Source organism: Castor canadensis, chromosome 16, assembly GCF_047511655.1.
Source record: "Castor canadensis chromosome 16, mCasCan1.hap1v2, whole genome shotgun sequence".
In the NCBI taxonomy this organism is placed as follows: domain Eukaryota; kingdom Metazoa; phylum Chordata; class Mammalia; order Rodentia; family Castoridae; genus Castor; species Castor canadensis.
In genome coordinates this window covers 23,517,587-23,530,709 of record NC_133401.1, presented here as the reverse complement: position 1 = coordinate 23,530,709, position 13,123 = coordinate 23,517,587, and the positions used below count along the sequence as shown (strand labels likewise).

Sequence of the window (13,123 nt, the reverse complement as noted above, 5' to 3'; positions counted from 1 at the left end):
TATTCACTACTGGTATGAATGTAAATTCGTCTAGCCATTATGGAAATCAATATGGAAGTTCCTCAAAAAATTCAAAATACAATTCCATCTTGTGGAATCGTACCACTTCTGGTACTATATATCCAAAAGAATAAAAGTCAGCTTACTATAGACATGCCATTGTACCCATGTTTATTATGATGTTCACAATACCAATTATGGAATCAGCCTAGGTGCCCATCAACAAATAACATACAAAGAAAATTGTTCAAACTACACATTTGACTTTTCCTCAGCAATTAGGAATAATGAAATTACATCATTTGTTGAAAAATGTACAGAACTGGAGATCATCATGTTAAGCAAAATAAGTCAGTGTCACAAAGACAACTATTTCATCCTTTTTCTCATTTTTGCAAGCTGGGAGTTAAAAACAAAAGAAAACAAAAGAATCAAGGTCTTGAAAGTAAAAGCACTGCAAGAGAGATGAATGGGGAAGGAAAAGGAGAAGGAACCAAAGAACTATTAGTTAAACAACTCAAGACCTGTGAAAACAAAATGCAAGAACTCACTGACTCCATCTAAAGAACAAACCTGAGAATCATGGGCATTGAAGAAAGAGAAGAGGTGCAAGCAAAAGGAATGCGTAATATATTCAACAAAATAATAACAGAAAATTTCCCAAACTAGAGAAACCTATTCCCGTACAGATGCAAGAGGCCTCCAGAACACCAAATGACCAGACCAAAATAGATCTACCCCACAGCATATTATCATTAAAACAACAAATACAGAGACCTGAGAAAGAATACTGAAGGCTGTAAGAGAGAAAAAACAAATAACATTCAAAGGTAAACCCATCAAAATCACAGAGACTTCTCAACAGAAATATTAAAAGCAAGAAGAGATTGGGGTGAGATCTTCCGGGCACTGAATGAAAATAACTTCAACCCCAGGGTACTCTGCCCAGCAAAACGATCATTCAAAATAGATGGAGCAATAAAAGTCTTCCATGATAAGCAGAAACTAAAACAATATGTGACCACAAAGCCACCACTACAAAAGATTCTTCAAGGGATTCTGCACACAGAAAGTGAAAGCCAACATAACCATGAAAGGACAGGCAGCACCAAACTACAGGAAAAGAAAAAGCAAGAAAGTAGAGAGTAACCTCAACTTTGGTACACACAATCAAACCTTCAAACAACTAAGACAACTAAATGACAGGAATCACCACATACCTATCAGTACTAACACAATGGACTTAATTCCCCCATCAAAAGGCACCGTTTGATGAAATGGATTAAAAAGGAAGATCCAACAATTTGTTGCTTACAGGAGACCCATCTCACCAATAGAAATAAGCATAGGTTTAGGATGAAAGGCTGGAAGATTTACCAAGCCAATGGCCCCCGAAAACAGGCAGGAGTAGCAACACTTATCTCTGACAAAGTAGACTTCAAACCTACATTGATCAGACAAGACAAAGAAGGACATTCCATACTAATTAAAGGGGAAATAGACCAAAAGAAAATAACAATTATCAACCTATATGCACCCAATGTCAATGCACCCAGTTTCATAAAACATACCCTGAAGGACCTAAAAGCATATATTAACTCCAACACAGTGGTCATGGGAGACTTTAACACCCCATTGTCATCAATAGATCAGTCATCCAAACAACCAATAAAGAAATCCTAGATCTAAAATATACAATAGATCAATGGACCTACTTGATGTCTACAGAACATTTCATCCAACTTCTACACAATATACATTCTTCTCAGCAGCCCACGGAATCTTCTCCAAAATAAATCATAGATAATATCCTAGGGTACAAAGCAAGCCTCAGCAAATATAAGAAAATAGAAATTATACCATGCATTCTATCTGATCACAATGCAATAAAACTAGAACTCAACAACAAAAGTAAAGACAAAAACATGCAAACAGCTGGAAACTGAATAACTCATTGCTTAATGAACAATGGGTCATTGGTGAAATAAAAGAGGAAATTAAAAAGTTCCTGGAAGTCAATGAAAATGAAAACACAACCTACCGGGACCTATGTGACATAGTAAACGCAGTCCTGAGAGGAAAGTTTATAGCCATGAGTGCATATATTAAAAAGATTGAAAGATCCCAAATCAATGACCTAATGATACATCTCAAACTCCTAGAAAAACAAGAAACAAGCAAATCCCAAAACAAATAGAGAAATAATAAAAGTAAGAGCTGAAATCAATGAAATAGAAACAAAAAAAAAAAATACAAGGAACTAATGAAATAAAAGTTGGTTCTTTGAAAAAATAAACAAGATCAACAGACCCCTGGCAAAACTGACTAAAAGGAGAGAAAAAAACCCAAAATTGGTAGAATCAGGAATGCAAAAGGGGAGATAATAATAAACACCATGGAACTCCAGGAAATCACCTAAGAAAACTAGGAATAGAAGGAAAGTACCTCATGATAAAAGCTGTATATGACAGACCTAAAGCCAGCATTATACTTAACAGAGAAAAACTGAAACCATTCCCTCTAAAATCAGGAACCAGACAAGAATACCCACTATCTCCACTCCTATTCAACATAGTACTAGAATTCCTAGCCAGAGCAATTAGGCAAGAAGAAGGAATAAAAGGAATACAAATAGGTAAAGAAACTGTCAAAATATCTCTATTTGCAGATGAAATGATCCTAAAGCTTAAAGACCCAAAAAACTCTACTCAAAAGCTCCTAGACACCATCAATAGCTATAGCAAGGTAGCAGGATATAAAACCAACATAGAAAAATCATTAGCATTTCTATACACTAATAATGAACAAACTGAGAAAGAATATATGTAGACAATTCCATTTACAATAGCCTCAAGAAAAATCAAATACCTAGGTGTAAACCTAACAAAGGATGTGAATGACCTCTACAAAGAAAACTATACACTTCTGAAGAAAGATATTGAGGAAGACTATAGAAAGTGGAGAGATCTCCCATGCTCATGAATTGGTAGAATCAACATAGTAAAAATGTCTCTACTCCCAAAAGTAGTGTACATGTTTATTGCAATTCCCATCAAAATTCCAATGACATTCATTAAAGAGATTGAAAAATCTACCATTAAATTTATATGGAAACACAAGAGGCCATGAATAGCCAAGGCAATACTCAGTCAAAAGAACAATGCTGGAGGTATCATGATACCTGACTTCAAACTATATTACAAAGCACTAACAATAAAAACAGCATGGTACTGGCACAAAAACAGACATGAAGAAGAGTGGAACAGAATAGAGGACCCAGATATGAAGCCACACAACTATAAACAACTTGTCTTTGACAAAGGTGCTAAAAATATATGATGGAGAAAAGATAGCCTCTTCAACAAAAACTGCTGGGAAAACTGGTTAGCAGTCTGCAAAAAGCTGAAACTAGATCCATGTATATCACCCTATACCAAGATTAACTCAAAATGGATCAAGGATCTTAATATCAGACCCCAAACTCTAAAGTTGGTATAGGAAAGAGTAGGAAATACTCTGGAATTAATAGGTGTAGATAAGAACTTTCTGAATGGAACCCCAGCAGCACAGCAACTAAGAAATAGCATAGATAAATCGGACTTCATAAAACAAAAAAGCTTCTGCTCAACAAAAGAAATGGTCTCTAAACTGAAAAGACCACCCACAGAATGGGAGAAAATATTTGCCAGCTACACATCAGACAAAGGACTGATAACCAGAATATATAGGGAATTAAAAAACCTAAATTCTCCCAAAAATTAATGAACCAATAAGGAAATGTGCAAGTGAACTAAACAGAAGTTTCTCAAAATAAGAAATTCAAATGGCCAAAAAGCACATGAAAAAATGCTCACCATCCCTAGCAATAAAGGAAATGCAAATTAAATTACACTAAGATTCCACCTCACCCATGTTAGAATAGCCATCATTAGCAACACCACCAACAACAGGTATTGGCAAGGATGTGGGGGAAAAAGGAACCCTCTTACACTGCTGGTGGGAATGTAAACTAGTACAACCACTCGGGGAAAAATTTGGAGACTACTTAAAAAAGTAAACATTGATCTACCATATGATCCAGCAATACCACTCTTCGGGATATGCCCAAAAGACTGTGACACAGGTTACTCCAGAAGCACCTGCACACCCATGTTTATTGCAGCACTATTCACAACAGCCAAGTTATGGAAACAGCCAAGATGCCCCACTACTGATGATGGATTAAGAAAATGTGGTATTTATACACAGTGGAATTTTATGCAGCCATGAAATAGAATGAAATGTTGTCATTCACTGGTAAATGGATGGAACTGGAGAACATCATTCTGAGTGAGGTTAGCCTGGCCCAAAAGACCAAAATCGTATGTTCTCCCTCATATGCAGACATTAGATCAAGGGCAAACACAACAAGGGGATTGGACTTTGATCACATGATAAAGGGAGAGCACACAATGGAGGTATGAGGATAGGTAAGACACCTAAAAAACTAGATAACATTTGTTGCCCTCAAAGCAGAGAAACTAAAGCAGATACCTTAAAGCAACTAAGGCCAATAGGAGAATGGGACCAGGAACTAGAGAAAAGGTTAGATCAAGAAGAATTAACCTAGAAGGTAACACACATGCACAGGAAATCAATGTGAGTCAACTCCCTGTATAGCTATCCTTATCTCAACTAGCAAAAACCCTTAGTCCTTCCTATTATTGCTTATACTCTCTCTTCAACAAAATTAGAGATAAGGGCAAAATAATTTCTGCTGGGTAGGGAGGGGGTGGGGAGGAGAGGGAGGGGCTGGGGGCGGGGTAAGGGAGGGGGTGGGAGAAGGGGGGAGAAATGACCCAAGCATTGTATGCACATATGAATAAAAAAATCCAAACAAACAAGAAAAAAAAAGAAAAGAAGGAAATAGAGAAATAGGAAAGAGACATAAAAGGGGCAAGTGTAACCAAAGTACCCTAAATACATCTAAGGAAACAGCATGATGAAATCCCATTGTATCATTTATCCTCATCAAATAAATGAAAAAATGGAGAGAATTTGCTGAATGATATAGTAAAATTAAGAGGTACTTCTTCACCTGGTATTCATACAATTCATTGGAAGAGAGGAAATATTTTCTAAAATTGAGGTGGTGTAAACTTCTGTAAACATGAGAAATAAGGACCTAGCATCTCTTCTGTTACACAGTTGTCCAATGGAAAACCCTACATATAGGGCTGGGTATGGTGGTACATGCCTGGAATCCCACCTATTGAGGAGGCAGAAATTGGGAGAATTCAGGCTAGACTTGGGCAAAAATGCAAGACCCTATCTGAAAAAATGAGTAAAGCAAGAATGGCTAGGGTAATGACTGAAGTGGTAGATTGCCTTGACTAGTAAGACCAAAGCCCTGAGTTCAAACCCCAGTATCTGCAACATCAACAACAAATCCATATATGTATCATCAAAGCATTTTGTAGAATTTATACGCAAAATGAGTATTGATGGCACCAAACTGAAAGCCACTTCCATGTGCACAAAGAAAAAAGTGATGAAATAATTGCTGGGTGTCCATGCCATGGGATTCTATCACAAAAGCATCTAAAACTACAGATAAGTTACAAACATACAGATTTTTAAAGTAAAAATTAAAGATTTCATGCAGTGTGCCTACATTTGTGTATAGTTCACAAGAGATTAAGGTGTTGTATGGAGTCTTCAGTTCACATTTTGGTCACTCTTGTGGATAGTAATGGTAGGGGTGTGAGGAGGACATATCTGTGAGGCTGCAAATATTCTGGTTTTAGCACCGGAGCTGCATGCGGAGGTGTGCTCAGTTTGTAAAAGCGGAGTGCATTAGTAACCTGTGCATAAAATTGTTTTTAAAAATACACATTAGAAATTGACAATGCATTGACGCAGTTTAAGTATATTTGTACACAATGACCTCATATTATCAAGGAGGAGGCTAATCAATTTACAGTGTGACTACTTTAGAAAATATAATTTCACAGCTGAAATCTATGAAAACCAAATACATAACACCGAAGAAAATGGGAGAGATTTAGAATTATGAAAATAAATAACATGGAAGAAATCAACATAAAAGGTATAAGAAAATACAAGTGTCACAAAGAATACATGATTGTTTGGTAAATTGTCCCAAAATATGTCTACATCAGTGGACCCAATTATTTCAGGGTTACCTATAATGAAAAATAGTTCTGTCATCATTCACTGTCTCTCACATTCATGAAAAAAATAAGGGAATTTGTAAAGCTGCTGCAAATAAGATATAGTGGTCATTGGTACAATAAGATTCAGCTGCAGACATATGGAATACACAAGCAGTAGCCATATTGTATTAGAGAGGTTTTATTGAAAATAGGAAATACAGCCTAAAATAAATTATGTAACATATACATCATGTATTTATATCTTTAAAATATTTGTTTTGGTTCTTTCAGTCTAGTTTTTTTGACTAATACACATCAGAAAAGGGACTGATAACCAGAATACACAGGGAGCTCAAAAAACTAAACTCCCCCAAAATTAATGAACCAATAAAGAAATGGGCAACTGAGCTAAACAGGACTTTTTCAAAGGAATAAGTTGAAATGGACCCAAAACACATGAAAAAATGTTCACCATCCCTAGCCATAAAGGAAATGCAAATCAAAATCACACTAAGATTCCTCCTTACCTCTTTTAGAATAGCTATCATCAAAAACACCACCAACAACAAATGTTGGTGAGGATGTGGGGAAAAAAAGGAACTGTCTTACACTGCTGGTGGGAATGTAAACTACTACAACCACTTTGGAAAACAATATGGAGGCTTCTTAAAAACTAAACACAGATCTGCCATATGATCCAGGAATCCCACTTCTAGGGATATACCCAAAGGAATGCGACCCAGGTTATTACAAAAGCACCTGCACACCCATGTTTATTGCAGCACTATTCACAATAGCCAAACTGTTGTTTGGCCCCACTACTGACCAATAGATTAAGAAAATGGGGTGTTTCTACACAGTGGAATTTTATTCAGCCACAAAGAGGAGCAAAATTTTATCATTTGCAAGGAAATGGATGGAACTGGAGAACATCATCTTAAGCAAAGTTAGCCAGTCTCAGAAAGCCAAAAATTGCATTTTCTCCCTCATGCAAATTATAGACCTAAAGCAAATGCAGAATTCTTATTAGGCATAAGTCACACACTAAGGGGAGACCACCAAGGGAAAGGAACCTAAAACTTGAATGTGACTGATGCGTACACTGTATAGAAGCAAATACAGTAATCTTAAACTGGTAGAGGCCACTTATGGGATGGCGACTAGGAAGTAGTGAAGAGGTCTGGTAGAGATGAACCAATGTGGGTTGTAATACACATATGCATGATAACAACACTAAGAATCTCTCTGTATAGCTATCTTTTTCTCAAAGTAGAAAAAAATACTATATTTTTATTATCTCTTATATTTTCTCTTCAACAAAGTTGGAGAACAAGAAGGTGGAATAGCTTCTGCCTAGAAGTGCAGGGGGGGTGGGGGTGGGAGTGGGCCCAAACAATATATACACATGTGAGTAAATGTAAAAATGATAAAATAAAAAAGAGAAAGACAGTGAAGATTAAAAAATGAATTAAAAAAGAATTTAGTGAACTGCATCCATAATTTTTTAAAGGAAAAAATATGCTTTCCAAAACTTCACTAAATGGATTTCCAATGTGTTATCTCAGGGAATATGGCATAGTGGCTTCGGTAAGTGTTTATAAAATGTCATGCTTTATGGTGTGTGAGAAGGAAGTACCAAAGTATACTCTGAATTACCTATATCCCAGAGTTGTGACTAGGAATGGCAGAACAGGTACTAAATCTACTTCAGAAGTTTACGAGACAGCAACCTGGTATTGGTATGCTAGATTATGACTTAAAACCTCTGTTCACTAAAAAGTAAATGGCAAGTTAGAATGCAGCACTTAACTCGCTCTAGTGGCATCTTCTGGAAAGGCAAGTGAAAAGCATGCCTTTGGGGAAAGTCATGGGGAGGATGCTGAGCTGATATTTGGAGATATGCTTCTGTGACAACTTTAAAAAGTTAGCTCACATATATACATGGTGGGGAGCACTGAAAGCTAGGAAAGCACCAAGTGAGATGCTGTTGTTGATCTGGTCGGTTTGCTACTCAAGTGACATCACAAACCCTTCTGCAGGAGATTATTTCCTACACCAGCCCAGCTTGGTCACAAAGCTGGGTGGACGGTGACTCTGGGCTGCAGCCTGTTGCCTACTTTCTGTGTGCTTGTGGTAGACAGTTGGTAGCCACATGGTGTGAGAGGGGAACTGACCACCAGCTTGTGTCTCGGTGAATAGTCATGGTACGGGGAAGCAAGTCAAATGAGGCTGTGCTTTAACCTGCTGATCTTAAGAAGTAAAAAAGGACAAGAAAGATTCTGCAGCCTGAGAGGCAATGGCACAGTCATAGTCCTTTGGTTCCAAGTGGAGATGGTCCTTGGGAGGAATAGAAACTTCAACCAAGAGGCAGCTATGTCTTTTGGGTTTTTCATGAAGCAGGGTACAAAGTCATGGTTTGTGTTTACAAAGTAACAGTAATGACCTTTTGTTAGGTTTCCCATCAGTGTGAGCATACCCAGTGTGCTAGAGAATTTACATGAAACCTTTAAATCAAGACCTCTTTCATTACAAAAAAAACCCTACAGGAACAAAAGGTGATGGCAGAGAGAGGAGATGATGTGAAGTGTTGTCTCAGCTGTCCCTGCAGTGCCTGGTGGTGTCCTGCGCCTTATTCTCCTCTCTCGTTTCCACGATGTCAGTTACCTCCTCTGATGGAGGCATATTGGTCATGCAAAGTCTTCCCCCTCAGTGGCTGACTCATTCTCCATCTTCTTTTTATGTCTCTGATAGAGGTAGCAAGCAGTGATAGTGACCACAGTGATTCTCCCATGAGCCTTACGAGGAGGGAGCCCACACCCACGGTGGCTCCGTGAAACCCCAGGTAGGGCAGGACTATGAGGCTGTGATGAGGCCGATGATCTGCAGTTCTGTGCTGGGTGCCAGGCAAAGGTTTTCTTCAGTGTCATCAGCCACCCAGTGAAACTGGCCCTCACGGTGACTGGAAGTGGGAAGAAGGCGAAGATACACAGAGGAATGACGCAAAGTTCTGCAAAGGCGAAGTTCACGCCAATGTCTATCAGAATCTTCTCAGAGATGTTGGGGGTTCAATACATCACAAAACAGTGTCAGCGACAGGGCCATGTAGATGAATGCAGACTGTGGGCTGCAGTGTCAGTGTTGCTTGTGCTCACCAGTTTATTGCTGGGGTTATTCCTGTCAAAAGCAGGATAAACAGCAGGGATTTCCATCAACCAACCGTATGGCATGTGATCCACAGGGCATGTGGCTGTCAAAATTGCCACTCCCTCTGTAGCCACAGAGCTGCCACCAAGGTCCGGGGAGACAAAGAGGTTGACAATGGGCCTGCTGATTCTCTGTGTGGCCAGCATCAGAGCCAAAGAAACTCAGCATCTTTCTTGTTGTTGCATCTCCCCCTAGCTCTGGCCCACTTCTGTTGGAGATGATGTCGTGGATGTTCCTGTTGTAGCCCTGGCACAGGGTGGTACAGTGCACGAGCATGCCCATGTACAGGGACAGGATGGGGATGAGCAGTGGCTCTCAGCATTCCAGGTGACTGTGAAGCAAAATGGCTACAAAAGCAACCTGAGCTATGATGTCTGAGCTTGAGGCACATTCCACCAGGAAACTATATTTGTGTTTAAAGAGAAGGCCAGCATAGGTTTATGTCATGGCATCCATAAAAGGGAAGGCAGCGACATACAGGAAGGCCCTTCTTGGTTTACTCCCCATGGTCTTGGACTTGTCCACATGGTGCAGTTGATTGATAATGTTACTAAGTCACTATAAGCTATCAAGATGTGCAAGACAGCAGCTATGACGCCTACCACCACCATGTACCATGCTTTGGTCCTGTCCTGTGTCCTTTGCTGTTCACAAACACCAGGCCCACATTTTTGAAGTCACTCATGGGACCCGTGAAGAACATCATCAAGGAATACTCCATGCCCGTAGCTAGCAAGCATCTCAATGGCATCTTCCTTGACAGCAGCGATGCCCCGGTTCAAAGCCTGCTTGTTGGCTATGTTGGTGACGCCCAGAGGCCACCAGGAACTAAATCAGGGGCCAGTTGTGCATGAGAACTGGGAATTTCACCTTAGTTCCCACCTGGGGCTGACCCCACACCCATCTGCCACCAGGAGAGTACTCAGCAGAATGGAGAGTGGCAAGCAAGGGTGGGTGGACAGACCAATGGATGGATGGACAGGACAGAGCCTTGGCAGGGCCTAGAGGTGGAGGCAGCAGTGGCTCCTCCTTTTGGCCTTGGCACTCTCTCCAAGCACGGCTGCTCTATCCAGAGATTTGCAAACTCAAGTCTATCCCTTTTGCCCTCCCACACATGGAGGGACGGCTGTGGGGGCAGCAGTAGAAGTTTCTGCTGACAGTGCCTCCATCATAAGCGTTCTGGGGCCCAGAAATAAACAATTGCGCTCATGAGGTGCTGCTGCTGCACAGAGGAAAACCCGTCTTCTTTTTTTGTGAGACTGTTTTCCACATTAACAGTGTGTGCTGGTCGACAGACAACTGAATTTTTGACAAAAGAAATGATTTACAAGCTCCTCACGTGACTAGGGCATATACCTACTCCTTACCCAGGGAAAGCAGAGTCTGGATATACTGGAGTCTCTGCTCATGAGCAGGAAGGGGCTCATTGTTGGGAAACAGCTATTGATTATGGCAGATATGTTCATCAGGAACCAGCTGGGTGTGTAAGCAACACTCATACAAAAATTAAGAATGCAAGAAATTAAATAAAAATAGACAAAGGTGCTCACCAGGAGAAGGATGGTTTTGGTAGCTCTGGACTCAGGGGAGTATCTGGGGGAGATGCTGGTCCTGTGAATGTGCTGCATTCTCTCCTTATGTCTGTACAGGATGAAAACCATGGAAACACTGGCCCAGAGCATGAGCCCCAGAAAAAGGGCATCAGGAAATCAGGATTACTGAATGTAGTATGTCCCTGAATTTGTCATGATGAACAGAAGAACACTCTCCAAAACTTTTCAGGCTGGTAAGGGTTTCATTTTTCCCCTTTCCAGTTATGAACATGGGAAAAATAATGTTTACAAGGAGATACAGGAACCAGCTCAGATATAGGGAGAAGCCAATGTATCTGGGAGCTTTCACTTTAAATTCTGCCCACATGGAGTCCCTGGGGCTGATGGTGATGGCCTGGAAGACACTCAGGAAACAGGTGCTGCTGATGGACACACTCCTACTCACTCTATGGACATAGAAAAGCAGTTTACATCCAATATCACTGAGGAAATTTTTCAACCCAAAAGCTGTCATTGTCTGGGGAACTCCTTTACACCCGAGAGTTAAGATGTTGGCTACAATCAAGTGCTTCAGTGTCACATGTATGGATCTTAGTCTGGACCCAGTGTAAGAAAGAAACAGGTAATGATAGAGAAGACAGGAATTTCCCAGAATCCCAACCACTGTCTGTAACAGGAAGAGCATTCCCACAGTCACAGCACTGACTTCCATCCTGTGAGTTCCTTGTTGTTTGAACCAGGGGACCCTGCATGGGAACACAGGCACAAGCTGCATGTACTGAGTCCACTGAACCCAACATCCTCCATTCAGCTAGGCTCACTAGAAATATTTACTCAATGTCCTTTGCTAAGATGTTTCCAAGGGTTGAATGATAAGGTCATAGAGCATTTATAATGTATAAATCCCTGCAATGAAGGCAGTAGGCATAATAACTTCTTTGTTCTTCACAATCTATGGGGAAGGCCTTACTATGACTTTAATTGTAATGATGAGGACAACTTACCTTTGCAGAGAGGGTTTAAGTATTGTCCAAACTGTTACTGTGATTAGGGGTAAGTTGGGACTAGATGTACTGGGTTGTAACCGAGTACATTGGTGCAACTTGCTTACTTAAAATTTGTTAAGTAGGTTATTCAGCCATCCACTTCTCTAGTTTTATTTGTATACATTCTTGTTATTCTGTATATAATTTTTGTTGTGATAAATTTCCAGCTATAAATACTTATTGATATGATTAATAGTCTATAAAATAATATCAATTATGAGAGAACATCATGTTGTTTTAATACAGGTAAATGCACTATAGTCAATATTATCCTAAAGGAACCTGCAATGAAACAATAATGACTTGATTTTAGGAAAGTTAATGAATAAAAGATGTGGTTTTATGTCAGAAACACAAGTCCCCTGCTACTGACCATAAGAATTAGTCAATAATCCTATGTAATTCTGTAGTCTGAAGGCAAAAATAACCAGCAAATGATACATGAGTATATTAGTGAAACTAAATTATTTCCAATTTCAGCTAATACACTTATGCGTTAATACCTGAGTTAAGCTATTCGTTAGCAATAAAGCAAGATTGGTGAATGACATTACAATAGGAGCCATATATGCAAGTTGGCATGTATATGGTATGGCATCACATGCATTTGAAAAATCAAAGTAGTAGATTTGTGGATGTCACACAATTGTATATATAACAGACTTAATTTTGAAATCAAATTTAGGTTGAGCAAAGTAGAGCAGAAAGTACAGATCCATCTCCACTATCAAATTTCCATACCAGAGTGGTATATTTGTTGGAATGAGAATGATTTTAAAATTGGTAAAAACAAGATGATGCTCTTCTGAGAAGTGGTATTGCAAACTCACAATTACTATGTTAGCATGCATGCATATAAATATTTCTTATCAACCTTTAAAAGACCATAGTCATAGGATTCATATGGTTACTTTCATCATTACTTGCATCATATTCTCAGATAGAGAAAACTTTATGCACATGTAGGGAGTGTTCAGTTACAGGTTTTGCATAGAACTACATGTCCCTGTTGATTTTCCTTCTCTAAATGGGAACAGAGAGATTATAGGCACACCTGTAGGAATCCTGGAAATCTAATATAGGATTCCTGTAACAGTGCTGAGCATCAGAAGTTTCTCTGCCTTCTGTGTGGTTTTGTCATTCACCCAGTTACAACCAAGAACCA

General features: G+C 39.4%; 2 pseudogenes; both read right to left on the bottom strand.

The window, feature by feature from the left end:
* Positions 1–8,657: 8,657 nt before the first annotated feature.
* Positions 8,658–10,531, bottom strand: LOC109699368 (mineralization regulator ANKH pseudogene; annotated as a pseudogene).
* A 171-nt stretch (positions 10,532–10,702) lies between these two features.
* On the bottom strand, positions 10,703–11,624 carry LOC109699369 (vomeronasal type-1 receptor 4-like; annotated as a pseudogene).
* Between the last annotated feature and the right edge of the window lie 1,499 nt (positions 11,625–13,123).